This window comes from Phoca vitulina, unplaced genomic scaffold (assembly GCF_004348235.1).
Source record: "Phoca vitulina isolate PV1807 unplaced genomic scaffold, GSC_HSeal_1.0 scaffold8, whole genome shotgun sequence".
Taxonomy (NCBI): Eukaryota; Metazoa; Chordata; class Mammalia; order Carnivora; family Phocidae; genus Phoca; species Phoca vitulina.
This window is the reverse complement of record NW_022589711.1, coordinates 6,036,678-6,050,065: the sequence shown is the minus strand read 5'-3', so window position 1 is coordinate 6,050,065 and position 13,388 is coordinate 6,036,678. Positions and strand designations below refer to the sequence as shown.

Here is a 13,388-nt window from a genome sequence, read left to right as displayed (position 1 = left end):
AAAGTCCACCAGCTGTCCACCTCCAATCCCCAGCACACATTCTCTGCTTTCAAGGGGCCTCTCTTCACTCTCATTACACTTTATGAAGGCTTATCCTGCTTCTGGAGCTTTCTTTATTCTTTTCTTCTTGCCTGAAATGTCCTCCTGGTTCCCAGATCTGACCATTTCGTTTTTTCTTCTTTTTTCTTCTTTTTAAGAGAAAGCTTGTGTTTAATGGGAAGTCTTAGTACACTCTAACACCAGGCACAGCCTGAAGTCGAGGCAGCGGGGATGGGTAAGTGACTACCCTGGAGCCTTACATGGCGAAGAGGATGAGGAAGGCCCCCATCAAACAGAAGGGCCCCATGGCCTCAGACAGGGCAAAGCCCAGGATGGCGTAGAAGAGCTGCTGCTTGAGAGATGGGTTCCAGGCAGAGCCAACGATCAAGCTGCCAAACACTGTTCCAATGCCAGGCCCTGAACCAGCCACACCAACTGTGGGAGCCCCAGCACCAATAAACTTGGCTGCTGTGTCAATGTCCCAGGAGACAACACTGGTCCGGGTTTTGGGCCCCCTGGAGTGGGGAGCACCTGTAGGGTGGCTGTTTAGGTGGGATCTCTGGTCTACTCAAGAGGGCGGCAGACACAGGCCTCATTAGATCCCTGGTACGATGGCGGATCAGAGCTGGAGGCGTGAGTGGAGCCCTGGTGACCTGCACCTTCTGGGTCTGCACTCCCACCACCCCACTGCCCCTGCTCCCACCCTGGAGCTTGCCTGGCTCAAGGTGACTCTGACAACTTCCTTTTGTTATCAATTCCTTTTCGACTCAACCTAAACACTGTGGTTTAATCACTTAAATGCCCTTTTACCAGCACCCTCAATTTCTTTCTTATTTTGTCTTTTTTTTAGGCATAATCCACCCCAACCACCCCCATGGCAATATGCAACCAAAGATTAATCTACCCATTCTTTTTCTTTATAATCATTCTTTCTCTTTACTAGTTGTCCTTGGTGCTGAACATTGACATTCATGGAAATGGGGCTGAAGAGTACAACCACACCTTTACTCTAAGCCGGCGGGCCCTCCAGACCACTGGGTAATTATTTCTCTTGTATCTGGTTACAGTTCTTTTATATTTCTTGTTGTTATTGTGCAGATTTTTTACATCCCTCTTCATACTGCTCATTCCATTTGCATCTCTCTGACCCCTAGCAGTTGTCTCTGCTTGATTCTTCAAACAAAAGAGTGACTGTTACAAACAGCTCCCCTTTCTCCCTGGCACCCTGGCCTGACCATGGAATCCATCCTTATCCATCTTCCCTCCTGTCTCAGAGCAAGGTACCCCTTTGCCCTCTCTCTCTGACGTTCTTCCCCATACTCTAGGATCTTGGTCATCTTTTTGTAGACATTCTACATTTCTTTTTCTTTTTCTTTTTTTCCCTGAGTCCTTCCTCCAGAGTATATTGATGTGTTCAAGTCTCCCTCACCCTCAAAAATGTTTTATCTTATTTCTACAATCTGGCTTCCTCTCTCATTACCCTACTGAGATTGTTCTCTCTCTAGCCACAAATGACCTTCTAATGGCCAAATCACATTTTGTTCTCACATTACTGGATTTTTTTTCTGTAGAAGCTGATGCTTGATATTATGTCTCCCATGGATTCTAGGTACTATTGTCTCTTGGTTTCTATTGAGGTACTGGCCTTCTTCCTTTCCCTTTGCCCCACCCATTGCATTGTAGGGTTTGTTTCCTCAATGTAAGGGGTACTCTCCTTGACACCCATTTATTTTCTTTAGAATCCCATCTTTATCCCAAATTGTATCTTATATTCCAAACGGTGTTTCCATATGCAGCTGATTTCCCAATCTGTATATCCAGGCCTCTCCCCATGTCATTCCCTTCAGTCCATTAGAACTTTGTCTTAAAAAAAAATTTTTTTTTTGCCTCATATCATTACCCCATTTAAATATCCCTGGTGTCTACAGGATTAAGGTCAAACTCAAGTGGGGTGTAAAGCCCATCAGTATCTGGGCTCTCATCTTCTACTGTATACTATTCTCCAGCCATACGGAAATTCTTACCATAATCTTTCCTTCTGCTGTATTTGTGTAATTAGCTTCTTCCCTTCACCTTAGCTCAAACTCTGAAACAAGTTTCACAACCATGTATAAGACTGTATATCCCAGATCTTGAGAAATACTAAGAGCTGACTTTTTTGAGATTATTTTGTTGGTGTCCTGGGGCAAGGCCATGCCCTAACACTAGGCATCCTAGTGTGAGAGGATTTGGGTGAATGTGGTTTATTGGGGAGAAACTGGAAAGGACACAGGAAAAGCAGGATTTGTGAACAGGAAAAGCTGAGCAAAGAAAGGTATGATTTCAAGTGAAGTGCAAGCCTGGACTTGATCCTGTGGGTAAATGCACCTCAGACACTGTCCTTCCTGGAGGCAAGGGATCTGGAATTATGTCTACTTACAGCAGCAACCAGTCATTGGCTGCATGCTGGATGAAAGTGGTAGCACTGAGGACTTGTAAATTCCAGATACTTCCAGTTCTGCTGCCATAACCAAAGAACAGTTGTCTGAGAAAGCTGCAGGTGCAGGTGGTTAGGAGTAGAAAGCAGAGCTGTGGATGTACATATAGAACTGGCAACAGAAACATGGAGGAACACAAATAATCTCCAGTATACCTGGTTACAGAGAAGCAGAAAAGGAGCTAATAATCACAGAGCTCGTCCTTTCCGCTGTCGGCAGCAGGAGTAGCAGAAAGAGAAATGGCAGCTTTTGGAACAAGTATCTTTTAAGGTTCCTGGACTCCAGTATGTGTAAGGAGGTATGTGTGTGTTGGGGAGGGGGTGCTTCCCACACACAAGATACCAAGCAATTCTTGGACGCTAGAAATGATGTCCAAGAATTTAAGTCAATTCTGACACTATCTACTCAGACATAGCATCAGATTTCACAGGTTAAAAGTTCAGTCCTACAAGACCACCCCCTCTCCCCACATCAAATGCCAGTCACAAGCCCCAGGCTGTTACTTGTGCTTCTGACCAACTGGCTACAGATTGGATGTTCCAGTGACTTCCTCCTTAGGTTCCATTAATTTGCCAGAGTCGTTCACAGAACTCAGGGAAACAAGTTTACCAGTTTATTAAAGGATAGGATACAGAATACAAATCAACAGCCAGGTGAAAAAATACACAAGATGAGGTCCTGAACAAAAGGTCTTCTATCTTCTGGAGCTTGGGAACCCCAAGAGTGGAAGCTCTCCGAAAAAGAAAATGAAAAAAAAAAAAAAAGACCAAAAAACTGAACTCTTGGGTATTTATGGAGGCTTCATTATATAGTCAGGATTGACTAAGTCATTAGTCATTGACTGATTCAACTTCTAACTCTTCTTTCCTCCCGGGGGGTTGGGGGGTTGGGGATGATGGAAAGTTCCAACCCTCTAATCATATAGTTAGTACTCCTCACAACTAGCCCCCCACCTTGGGTGGGGTCTGAAAGTCACCTTCATTTGTAACAAGACCCCCATTTCACCTTTATGACTCTGAAATGTTTTCAGTAACTGTGGCTGAAGACCAAATATACCTGAGAAATATATTTTTTGGTCACCAGATTACCATTATAAATATAATGGTCATAAATCATTATATTGCAAACCATCTTCTGGAAGGTAGCAAAGTCTCCTGGCCACTTGTGGCCATGCTTAGTCCCCCTAACAAGTGAGGGGATGTATAGGACCTTGACTCCTTGGTCCCAAATAGAGGAAGTGCTGTGTTCACTGACAGGCCAGTGTGCTCAACAGAACAGAGACTTCCTGAATGTCATTAGCAGCAGAGCAAGAGCACTGGGACAAAATGAGCAGGTCTGAGATGAATGCCCCTGCAGAGTCATTTCAAAATGCATGCAGAACATTATCATGGGAAACTCAAAAATACTAAGATATGGGAAAGACACTTTGAGAGAGATCAGTCAGTAGAATCTCTGAAACCAGTTAAAGTTTAGGCTACATTCTTTTAAAGTCCTGGTGACAGACTAGGATCACTGGGCTTTAAACCGCCAACAGCTGTGGGTAGTTAATCCACCAATGAGCCAGGAGATGGAGCAGTAATAACTCATCTTCTCCTTGGGCTTTAAGACCCAGGAACAATGTCCCAATTTGAATGAACTCTTTCCTATCTTCCCCTAGCCTCAGTTTCTCCCTCCCCCTTGCATAAAGAGCATTCAGCTACTTTTTTTAAAAAAAAGATTTATTTATTTATTTCAGTGAGAGAGAGAGAGAAAGAGAGAACATGAAGGGGGGAGGGGCAGAGGAAGAGGGAGAGAGAAACTCTAGCAGACTCTGAGCTGAGCAGGGAGCCAGATACGGGACTTGATCTCATGACCCTGAGATCAGACCTAAGCCCAAACCAAGAGTCAGATTCTTAACTGTACCACGCAGGCGCCCCTCAGCTACTTTTATCACAAAATTTGCTGCACCCTACTGTGGCGGTCTGTGTCTGTCTGACCCAATACATTCCTTCAGGAAAGGACCTATTACTCATTTCTGATCCCCAATATTTAGCAGAATATGTGGCAAATATTACAGTCTTAATAAATGTTAGTTGAGTGTGTAAAGTATCTAAACCCATGTTTTTCATCCTTTTGGGTGGCAAAAAAATCAATAAGGGCCTGATGCAAGCTATGAAACTTCTTCCCATAAAAATGCACACAAATAGAGAATTTTGTATACACTAACCTGGAAGAAATGTTTCAAACAGAGAAGAAAAATTAACAGGTACTAGGGGAACCCATGTCCTTCGAACTCAAGACCAATAGTAGAGATCCTCCACAATTTTTGAAATCCTGGTATGTTCTCTTACAGTAAACCAATGGAAAACTTAAAATCAGTGCAAGCATTAAAGATTTAGGAGCTCGCTCCTAGATTACATGCACAAGCTACTTTGAAGGAAGTTGATAGGAATTACAATTAGTGTGAAGTGAAGCATTGATGGGAGCCAAGCAAGAAAACAGAAGAGAAGGAAATGAACAGAACTTTTAATGAACAGAGAAAACAGGCAGAACAGGCACACTTGACACTGAAAATGAATAGTGGGGGGTGACAGTATTTTCCCTCAGTTTTATGTCACACTCTAGGCCACCATTTGACTATTGAATGAGTCATATCTAAGATACATTAGCAGATGGAGGCAAAACCTCCTTCTTTATAGATTCAATCTTTTCCATGTGCCCCTGGGAGCCCCACATCCCCATTTCACTCCTCTAGGCTTAAAATGTTTTTACTTTCTAGATACTAGCCGCAGAGCCAATGAGATTGACATCATTTATCTAAGTAAGGAAATAACTTCCAATATTTGTGTTCAATGCATTCATATTGAATTTTTGAGTCATCGGGTGCTCTGTTGTGTTTCTATCTTTGATTAAAGTGTAATGAGATATTTTGCATATGTTAAGTTCTGGCAAATAATTATCGATTAGGTGATTGTTGATTGAAAGCAGATTTAATGAAAGAGGTATCAATTTATATACTTTCTTTTTCTTTCTTTCTTTCTTTTTTTAAAGAATTTATTTATTTATTTGACAGAGAGAGTGAGAGAGCACAGCAGGGGGAGCAGGAGAAGGAAAGGGAGAAGCAGGCTCCCCACTGAGCAGGGAGCCTGATGCGGGGCTCGATCCTGTGACTCTGGGATCATGACCTGAGCCAAAGGCAGGCACTTAACCATCTGAGCCACCCAGGTGCCCCTATACTTTATTTCTACTTTTGAGGTATCTTAAGTCTTATTATCTCTTTTATTTTTCTCAACAGATCACCCTGTAGTTTCCCTCTGCAATCTGAGATTTTAACCTGCAGTTTAAGATGAACCCTCAGCTAAATGCTTGAGGGGTAATTAGATACCAGATAGAAGCAAATTTCAGTAAACAATTATTTAAAAGTAAATTGAAAATATAAGCTACCAAATAATAACCATACTTCTCCTGGCCACAGAAACTTATTCCTTCTGTTTCACCATGTCCCTAAAATTTCTAAATGTATGGAAAAAGCTGAAAGTAAAAAATATTCAGATGGGCAATAAAAATAGGTTTGGAAGTTTCATTAAACTCATCCATAAGGATGAATTGAATCAAAATCAATTTCTTACTAACAATTGTCATTTAATTGTTGTTAATGTGCTTTTTCATATATATTTGTTTGAAGTATAATAAAATTTTAAATTTCTGATTGTTTATGATAAAGTAGTACATTTCCTTGATTTAAGGACTCAAATGTTTCTGAAATTGGGATGCATTTTACCATCTATATGGATGCGTAAATGTGAAAGTTGTATTTAAATTGATGGTGTATTGTTGAGTTGATGAAATCTTAGAATGGAGGAGATGTGGTAAAATAAGACTGTTTAGGCTTCCAAAAACATTTCTCAGAGATGGGTACCTTTAACTGATAGTCCACGGCTTCTACGCTCTCGATCCACTTTCCTCTTTCATCTCCCATCAGAAGTAATTGGGGCACCTGGGTGGCTCTGTCAGTTAAGCATCTGTCTTCGGCTCAGGTCATGATCCTAGGGTCCTGGGATTGAGCCCCACATCAAGCTCTCTGCTCAGCAGGAATCCTGCTTCTCCCGCTCCCTCTGCCCCTCCCCACTGCTCATGCTCTCTCTCTCTCCATCAAATAAATAAATAAAATCTTAAAAAAAAAGAAAAGAAAAAGAACTAATTTATTCAGGGAACAATTAAGCAAGGCTTTCTGAGAATGGGTTAAGAATGAGATATATTTGGCTTTCTAATCCTGTAAGAAACACATGCATTATCAATGAATCAATGCTAGGAGATGTTCCTTTGTCACTGATTTATAAATTTGCTTTAGGAATCCACCTTCACACCTGGCAATGTTGCCAAATGGAGTCAGAAGGAAGCACTCAAATAAAACTGAAAACTTTCAAACAAGATCAAGACCAGAGAGCTTTGTTTTACCACCTGGTCACACTTTCCCCCCAAACATAAATCTATTTGTGTTAGAATTGGCCAAAGGGTTTGTCTCATTAAACTGTATTCAAGGGAAAGTATTTTATCAGTGATGAAAAATAAAATGTTATGTCAAAGTTACTTAAAAGGTGATGGGTGGATTGAAAGTCATTTCATGAAACAATGTGAAAAATGAAAAAGCTCTCTTTGATCCTAGTTCATAATTGAAGGTTATTTCCATTTCCTAGGTAGTTATTTTGGCAATTAAATCAACTCAAAAGTTTTATCTCTAAAAAAATTAATTGTATGTTGAAAAAGTGAATTGGGATAATGTACTCTGTAAAGGTTAAAAGAGGTTATTCCAAATGTGATTTCAGTAACATTAGATTTGTTATCATATGCAGAGAAGTTTAAGGTATTAAAAAAGTATAAGATGCTAAAAATGTTCTCTGTATGGAAAAAATACTTTTTAGTTTTATTAGTAACAATTGTTCTGAGTGAATAAATTTATTACTCCAAACTGCTAATTTAAATTGGTGTTTGTGAGGGTGATACTAGTCTATGCTGCTATGTATTACATTGCTTATAAATCTCTCTTGATTTATAAATTCCTCAGGGTACTGATATTTCATATTTTTAATGCTTTACTGAAGTATAGCTGACATAAAATAAATTGCATATATTTAAAATTCACCAATTGATAAATTGTGCCACAACGTGATGATGCTCTGTTCACTTTTTTCCCAGGCTTTTTTTGTCTCTCTCTGCTTCATTTTGAATAGTTTCTATTGCTGTGTCTCCAAGTTCACTAGTCTTTTCTTCTGTAGCATCTAATCTGCAGTAAAACCAACCAGTGTATTTTTCATCTCACACATTGTAGTTTTCTAGAGAACATCTCTAGACATTCACTTTGGGTCTTTTTAAAATATTTTTTTGCCCTCACTTAACGTTTTGAACTATGGAATACAATCCTAATTGTTTAAATACCTGTGTAAGTTAATTCTAACATCTTTATCAGTTCTGGGTCAGTTCAATTCAATTCATTATGGATTGTATTTTCCTGCTTCTTTCTGTGCTAATCATCTTTGATTGGTTGCAGACATTTTGGATTTTATCTTATATGATACTGGTTATTTTTGTATTCCTATAAATGTTCTTGAGTTTTGTGCTGGGGCATATTTCAGTTCCTTGGAAGTGGCTTGACTTTGTCAGGTCTTGCTTTTAAGAATCGTTAGGTGGAACCAGAATAATGTTTACTAGGACTAATTATTCCCCACTAGTGAGGAAAGTGTTCTATGAGCTACCCAGTACCCTGTGAATTATGAGGTTTCCCAGTATGGCTGATGGGGAGATGTGCCAATCCAGGCCCCATGTGAGCACCAGACGCCATTCTAGATGATTTTTCCCAGCCTCAGGTAGCTTCCTCGCATGCCTGTGCTGATCAATACTATGCTGAATGCAACTTTAGAGGAACCCTCTGCAGACTTCTGTTTTTTTTCTTGATACATCTCTATCCTCTCTGGTCCTATGGCTAGTGAACTTGGGCTGCCTTGGTCCCTCCAGACTTTATCCCTCTGCCAGGTTCCTCCTGGGTCCCCTCCCCTATTCTGCAGCCTGAGAACTCTCCCAAAGCAGCATGCTAGGGCCTATTGTGGGGCTCACCTCTCCAGGATCACTTCCTTTGTTTCCTGATGTCCAGGGTCTTAGAAACCATTGTCAATTCAAATATTTTGTCCCCTTCTTCTTCTCCTTTGGTTGTTTTGGGTAGGAGAGTGAATTCAGTCCTTGTTATTTCATCTTAGCCAGGGATAGACATCTACATGTCCATATCACACATACACATACATACACACACACACACACACACACACGTATATATGAATTCATATATATATGAATGACTTACTATGTTTTAATCCAAGCAAATATCAACTATCTGGAATTTTTAGGGGAAAGTACTATTATAGACTTTCTAATCCTGTAGGAAATATTATCATGTATTATCTGGTCTTGATAATGTTCAAAAGTTTTGTTTGAATGTTTCAGTATGACTCCATGCGGCAATATTGCAAAGCATGAAGGTGGTTTACTATATTATGATATATAAAATCACTACTTTTTGTCTGTGCCAAGCCCCTATCCCAGTTTATGATGGGATAAAAATTGGTGTATTATTTTGACCAGAAGAACTGTAGTGATTTTGAAATTTTTTCAGAGTTTCTTTCCTATCCTCTCAATCACCTTTTTGTTCAATTCTCTTCTTCAAAGGTATTGAGTCTCCTTTATAATAATTTGTTATAGCTATAAAGGAGAATTTGTTAAACCTTGCCCATTTTAGGACACAGTTTCATGGGTCATCAACAGACTTTTTCTAAGAACGTAAGGACTACTGGAAGGGAAAAAAAAACGTTATTGAAAATAAATTGGAAAACATTTCAGTTATTTTAGAAATGGGCTCTTTATGTAAATCATTTCCCTCTGCCACATACAAAAGATATCTTTAATAAGGTTCTTGTTCTTGAGAATCACTGTTAAAGAATACAAAAAGTATTCTTTCCCAAAAGTGGTTAAGTGTGCCTTCTAGGGTTTGATAATAAAAGCAGGACTATCCATGCATAATAGAATCATACTTTTTTTTTTTTTTTAAGCATGCCTTCCTTTGCTATTCTGGACAGGTGTTTCCATAGTGCAATTTAAACTACAAAAATGGCTCATAATTGCCAACACCTAATTTAACATTCTGAAGCTAATCATAAAACAACCTCCCCTTTCACAGGAAAGACAAAGTCTCAGCTGGGCTTTAAATCCTGATTATATGACAAGGTTCCAATTGAAATTTTAGCTATCAACCAAGTGACCTTCAATGACCACAAGCTGGGAAGCTTGGTAACTAATCTAAACACATCTCTAGGCAAAACCCCCACCTCAGTGTTAGTTTCCAGACTCTTGCATTATTCACTTCATGAAAAAAGCAGAATATGAAAAGCAAATGATTGTGGCAACCTTCAACCCTCAATTCTTGAAAGGCCAACGGCAAGCTGTGAAAATATTCCCATAACCCTACTTCCTGTGTGGGAGCTTAGACCACTGATAAAATGTTTATATTGTCAGCCCACGTGTAGCAGTCAGTAATTCCTTCTGCTTTTAAGAAAGTGTTATTTGGAAAAAAAAAATATTGCTCATATGAAAATAAAAGAAATCCTGCATTCATAGCTACTTGCAGATCATAAAGTCATGCTTAATTTTTTACTTCCCATGATCCTTTTCAGCAACTTTCAATTCAAGAGCAGCTTAACTATTAATCATTTTATGTAAAGTTTTCCTTCTCTTCATAACAAAGTTCTCCCATAATAAAATGTTATCTTTATAAGAATTTTTTTCCAACCACATTAAAAAAACAAAATCCTGGCATAGTGGCCTATGATGCTGCTGGACAAGAAATATTTCACTCCTATCTTTAAGTAAGATTGGTAAGCCCATTGGCTCTTAATTGTTAAACCATAAATTTCTTGAAGGTGATCCATTTTTTAAACCAAGTTTGTATTCTCCACAGTGACCAGTGGGCTGCTTTGAACAAAGCTAGCACCTATTAAACATTTGTTGAATGAATGCTGGGCTTTACCAAAATAATGAAAGAACGAATTGATTTTCTCTATGGCTACAGTGATTATGTCCCTGAGGGTTTTTTTCCCCCTGATTTATAACTTTATGTCTATAAAATTTTGCCAAAGGCATATGATTAAATCACACTTAATTATATATTTAACAAGGTGTCTATCCTTAAATTGAATTCGATTTTGAATTCAATTGCTTCTATATTGAACTCAATAGCACTTTGTAAAACAAAACAGGAAATACCTCAAAAAATCTGTATAAAGTAAAGCAGTACATCTATAAGTTTTATTTGGGTACATTCAACTTTTTCTAATATAGATTTCGGCTGACTCATGTAAAAAGGCTTATACAATAGTTTTATTAGAAGAAAGAAGGTTAAGAATAAAAGAAGACACAGATATGCCAACCACAAAGGCCAACACAGTGGGTATGATCGTACGTAAAAGTTGTCTGTATGTTTCTTGGCAGCCAAGCCAAAAAAAAAAAAAAAAAAAGAGAGAGAGAGAGAGTGAAGAAGAAGAAGAAGAAGAAGAAGAAGAAACCCAATGGGTTACATAACTCACTAAGAGAAAAGAAGAAAATTTACAACTTTCTCAAAGAAGGTACATTTTTTTCATGGTACTAAACTCAGATCAAGTTCTCATGTGGGTCTTAGGTAGGGAACATTGAGTAATTTAATGGACAATGTCCTTATACCAATTTCACAGCAAATACAGAAATGGGCCTCATGTGGCTCTTTCTTGTAAAGGCCTTCAATACAAGTCGAAGGCATAATATTAAAACACCAGGGAGGAAGACAGTTCTGGGAGGGACATAGCGAATGAGGTACCAGTGTGTATTCAATCCTGATCCAAAGGTAGAACTTAGAATGCTGGTAGTTGTAAAATACTTAAACTGGTTCTTGGCTGAACTTTCATATTTGTTAGGAGCTAGAAGCAGCAGATTCTTCAAGATAACCCTCAAGTGAGGGTTTTGAGGTTTTGATGTTTATGGTTAAGAATAGGCTAGTAAGATTTAGAATCTATACGAGGAAATGAAAGGTCAATATATAATAAAAAAATTCAAAACCTGAACCAGTGTTGTGGTCTGAATCTCCTCACTCCACAAGATGGTGGAATATGAAGGGGTTACCCAATATGACAAACTTCTTAGTCTTTTTCATCATTCTAATGGCAGGGTCAAGTTAAACTGTTTTCACTAGGATTTGGGATAAATTCCCAAAGATTTGTTCCGTAAGTCAACAATCTCTTTAAAATCTCAACTTGAGATTTCAAAACGCATACACATTATTATTCCATAAAGTAACTGTATTTGTTTTAATATGAAAATAATGACAGCATCAAATGCTGATGAAGATGTGGAGCAATGGGACTCTTGTTCATGGCTGGTGGGAACATAAAATGGTACAGCCATTTTGGAAGACAGTTTGGAATTTACTAATATAATTAAACATATTCTTACCATGTAAACCAGCAATCACACTTCTTGATATTTACCCCAAAGGAGTTGAAAAGTTGTGTCCACACAAAAAGTTCCACATGGATATTTACAGCAGCTTTATTCATAATTGCCAAAACTTGGAAACATCCCAGATGTTCTTCAGTAGGTGAAAAGGTAAATGAGCCATGGTACATCCAGACAATGGAATGTGATTTGGCATTAAAAACAAATGAGCAATCAAACCATGAAAAGACATGAAGGAATCCTAAATGCATATTACTATATGAAAGAAGCCAAGGACTGTATACTGTATGATTCCAACTACATGATTATTCTGGAAAAAAAACAACAACAACTATGGAAACAGTAATAAAATTAGTGGTTGCTAGGGGTTGAGGAGAGAGAGGGATGATTAGGATTTTTAGGGTACTAAAACCGCTCTTTATGATACTGTAATAGTGGATACATTTGCCCAAACTCGTAGAATGTGCAACACCAAGAGTGAACCCTAATATTAACTATGGACTTTGGGTGATAATGATGGGTTTATTTATTTACTTATTTATTCTTAAAGCTTTCATTAATTTATTTTAGAGAGAGAGAGAATTTGTGGTAGTGCGGGGGACCCTCCCTCACAGGGAGAGGGAAAGAATCTCAAGCTGACTCCCTGCAGAGCACAGACCCTGACGTGGGGCTTGATCCCACAACCCTGAGACCATGACCTGAGCCCAAATCAAGAGTCAGATGTTCAATCGACTGAGACACCCAGGTGCCCTGAGAATGATGTGTTTAAACGTAGATTCATCAGCTGTGACAAAAGTACCACCTTGGTGGGGGATGTTGATAATAGGGGAGGCTATGTTTGTGTGAAGACCAGGGATATATGGGAAATTTCTGTACTTTCCATTCAAATTTGCTGTGAACCTAAAGCTGTTCTAAAAAATAAAGTATATTTTAGGAACTGTGTTAAATAAACTGTAAGAAGATAAGCCTTGTTTATAGACTAGCTTCGAGCACTGCCTGGCCCACTTCTCCAAAGGTAAACCTAATCCAGTTTGAGTAGCACGGCCAGAGACCAACAGGTAAAGTTGTAGCCTGAAAAATTGTCAATGTATGCTTCCACCCATCCACTCCAGTCCTAAGTGAAACTGGTTAGTGTTATTGTAGAGAGCTGAATTCTGAGTATCACGGTCTCCCAGAGGGTTTGCCGGAAATATCAGTAGAGAATAACTTAAACAGTTGACCTTCTAAGGGGACTTGAATGAGTCCCATAGCTTGACTGTCCACAAAGAGAAGGAGATTCCCTTTTTTTCAGATACGATACTGAGTCCCTCTTCCTGATAATAGGTGAGTCACTCAGAGTTTCGCCTTTTGGGGTCAAAATATAGA

The 13,388-nt window shown here is 38.9% G+C and overlaps 1 pseudogene; it reads right to left on the bottom strand.

Annotated features, from left to right (window-relative positions):
* Window positions 1-295: 295 nt before the first annotated feature.
* On the bottom strand, window positions 296-2,546 carry LOC116633626 (annotated as a pseudogene).
* Between the last annotated feature and the right edge of the window lie 10,842 nt (window positions 2,547-13,388).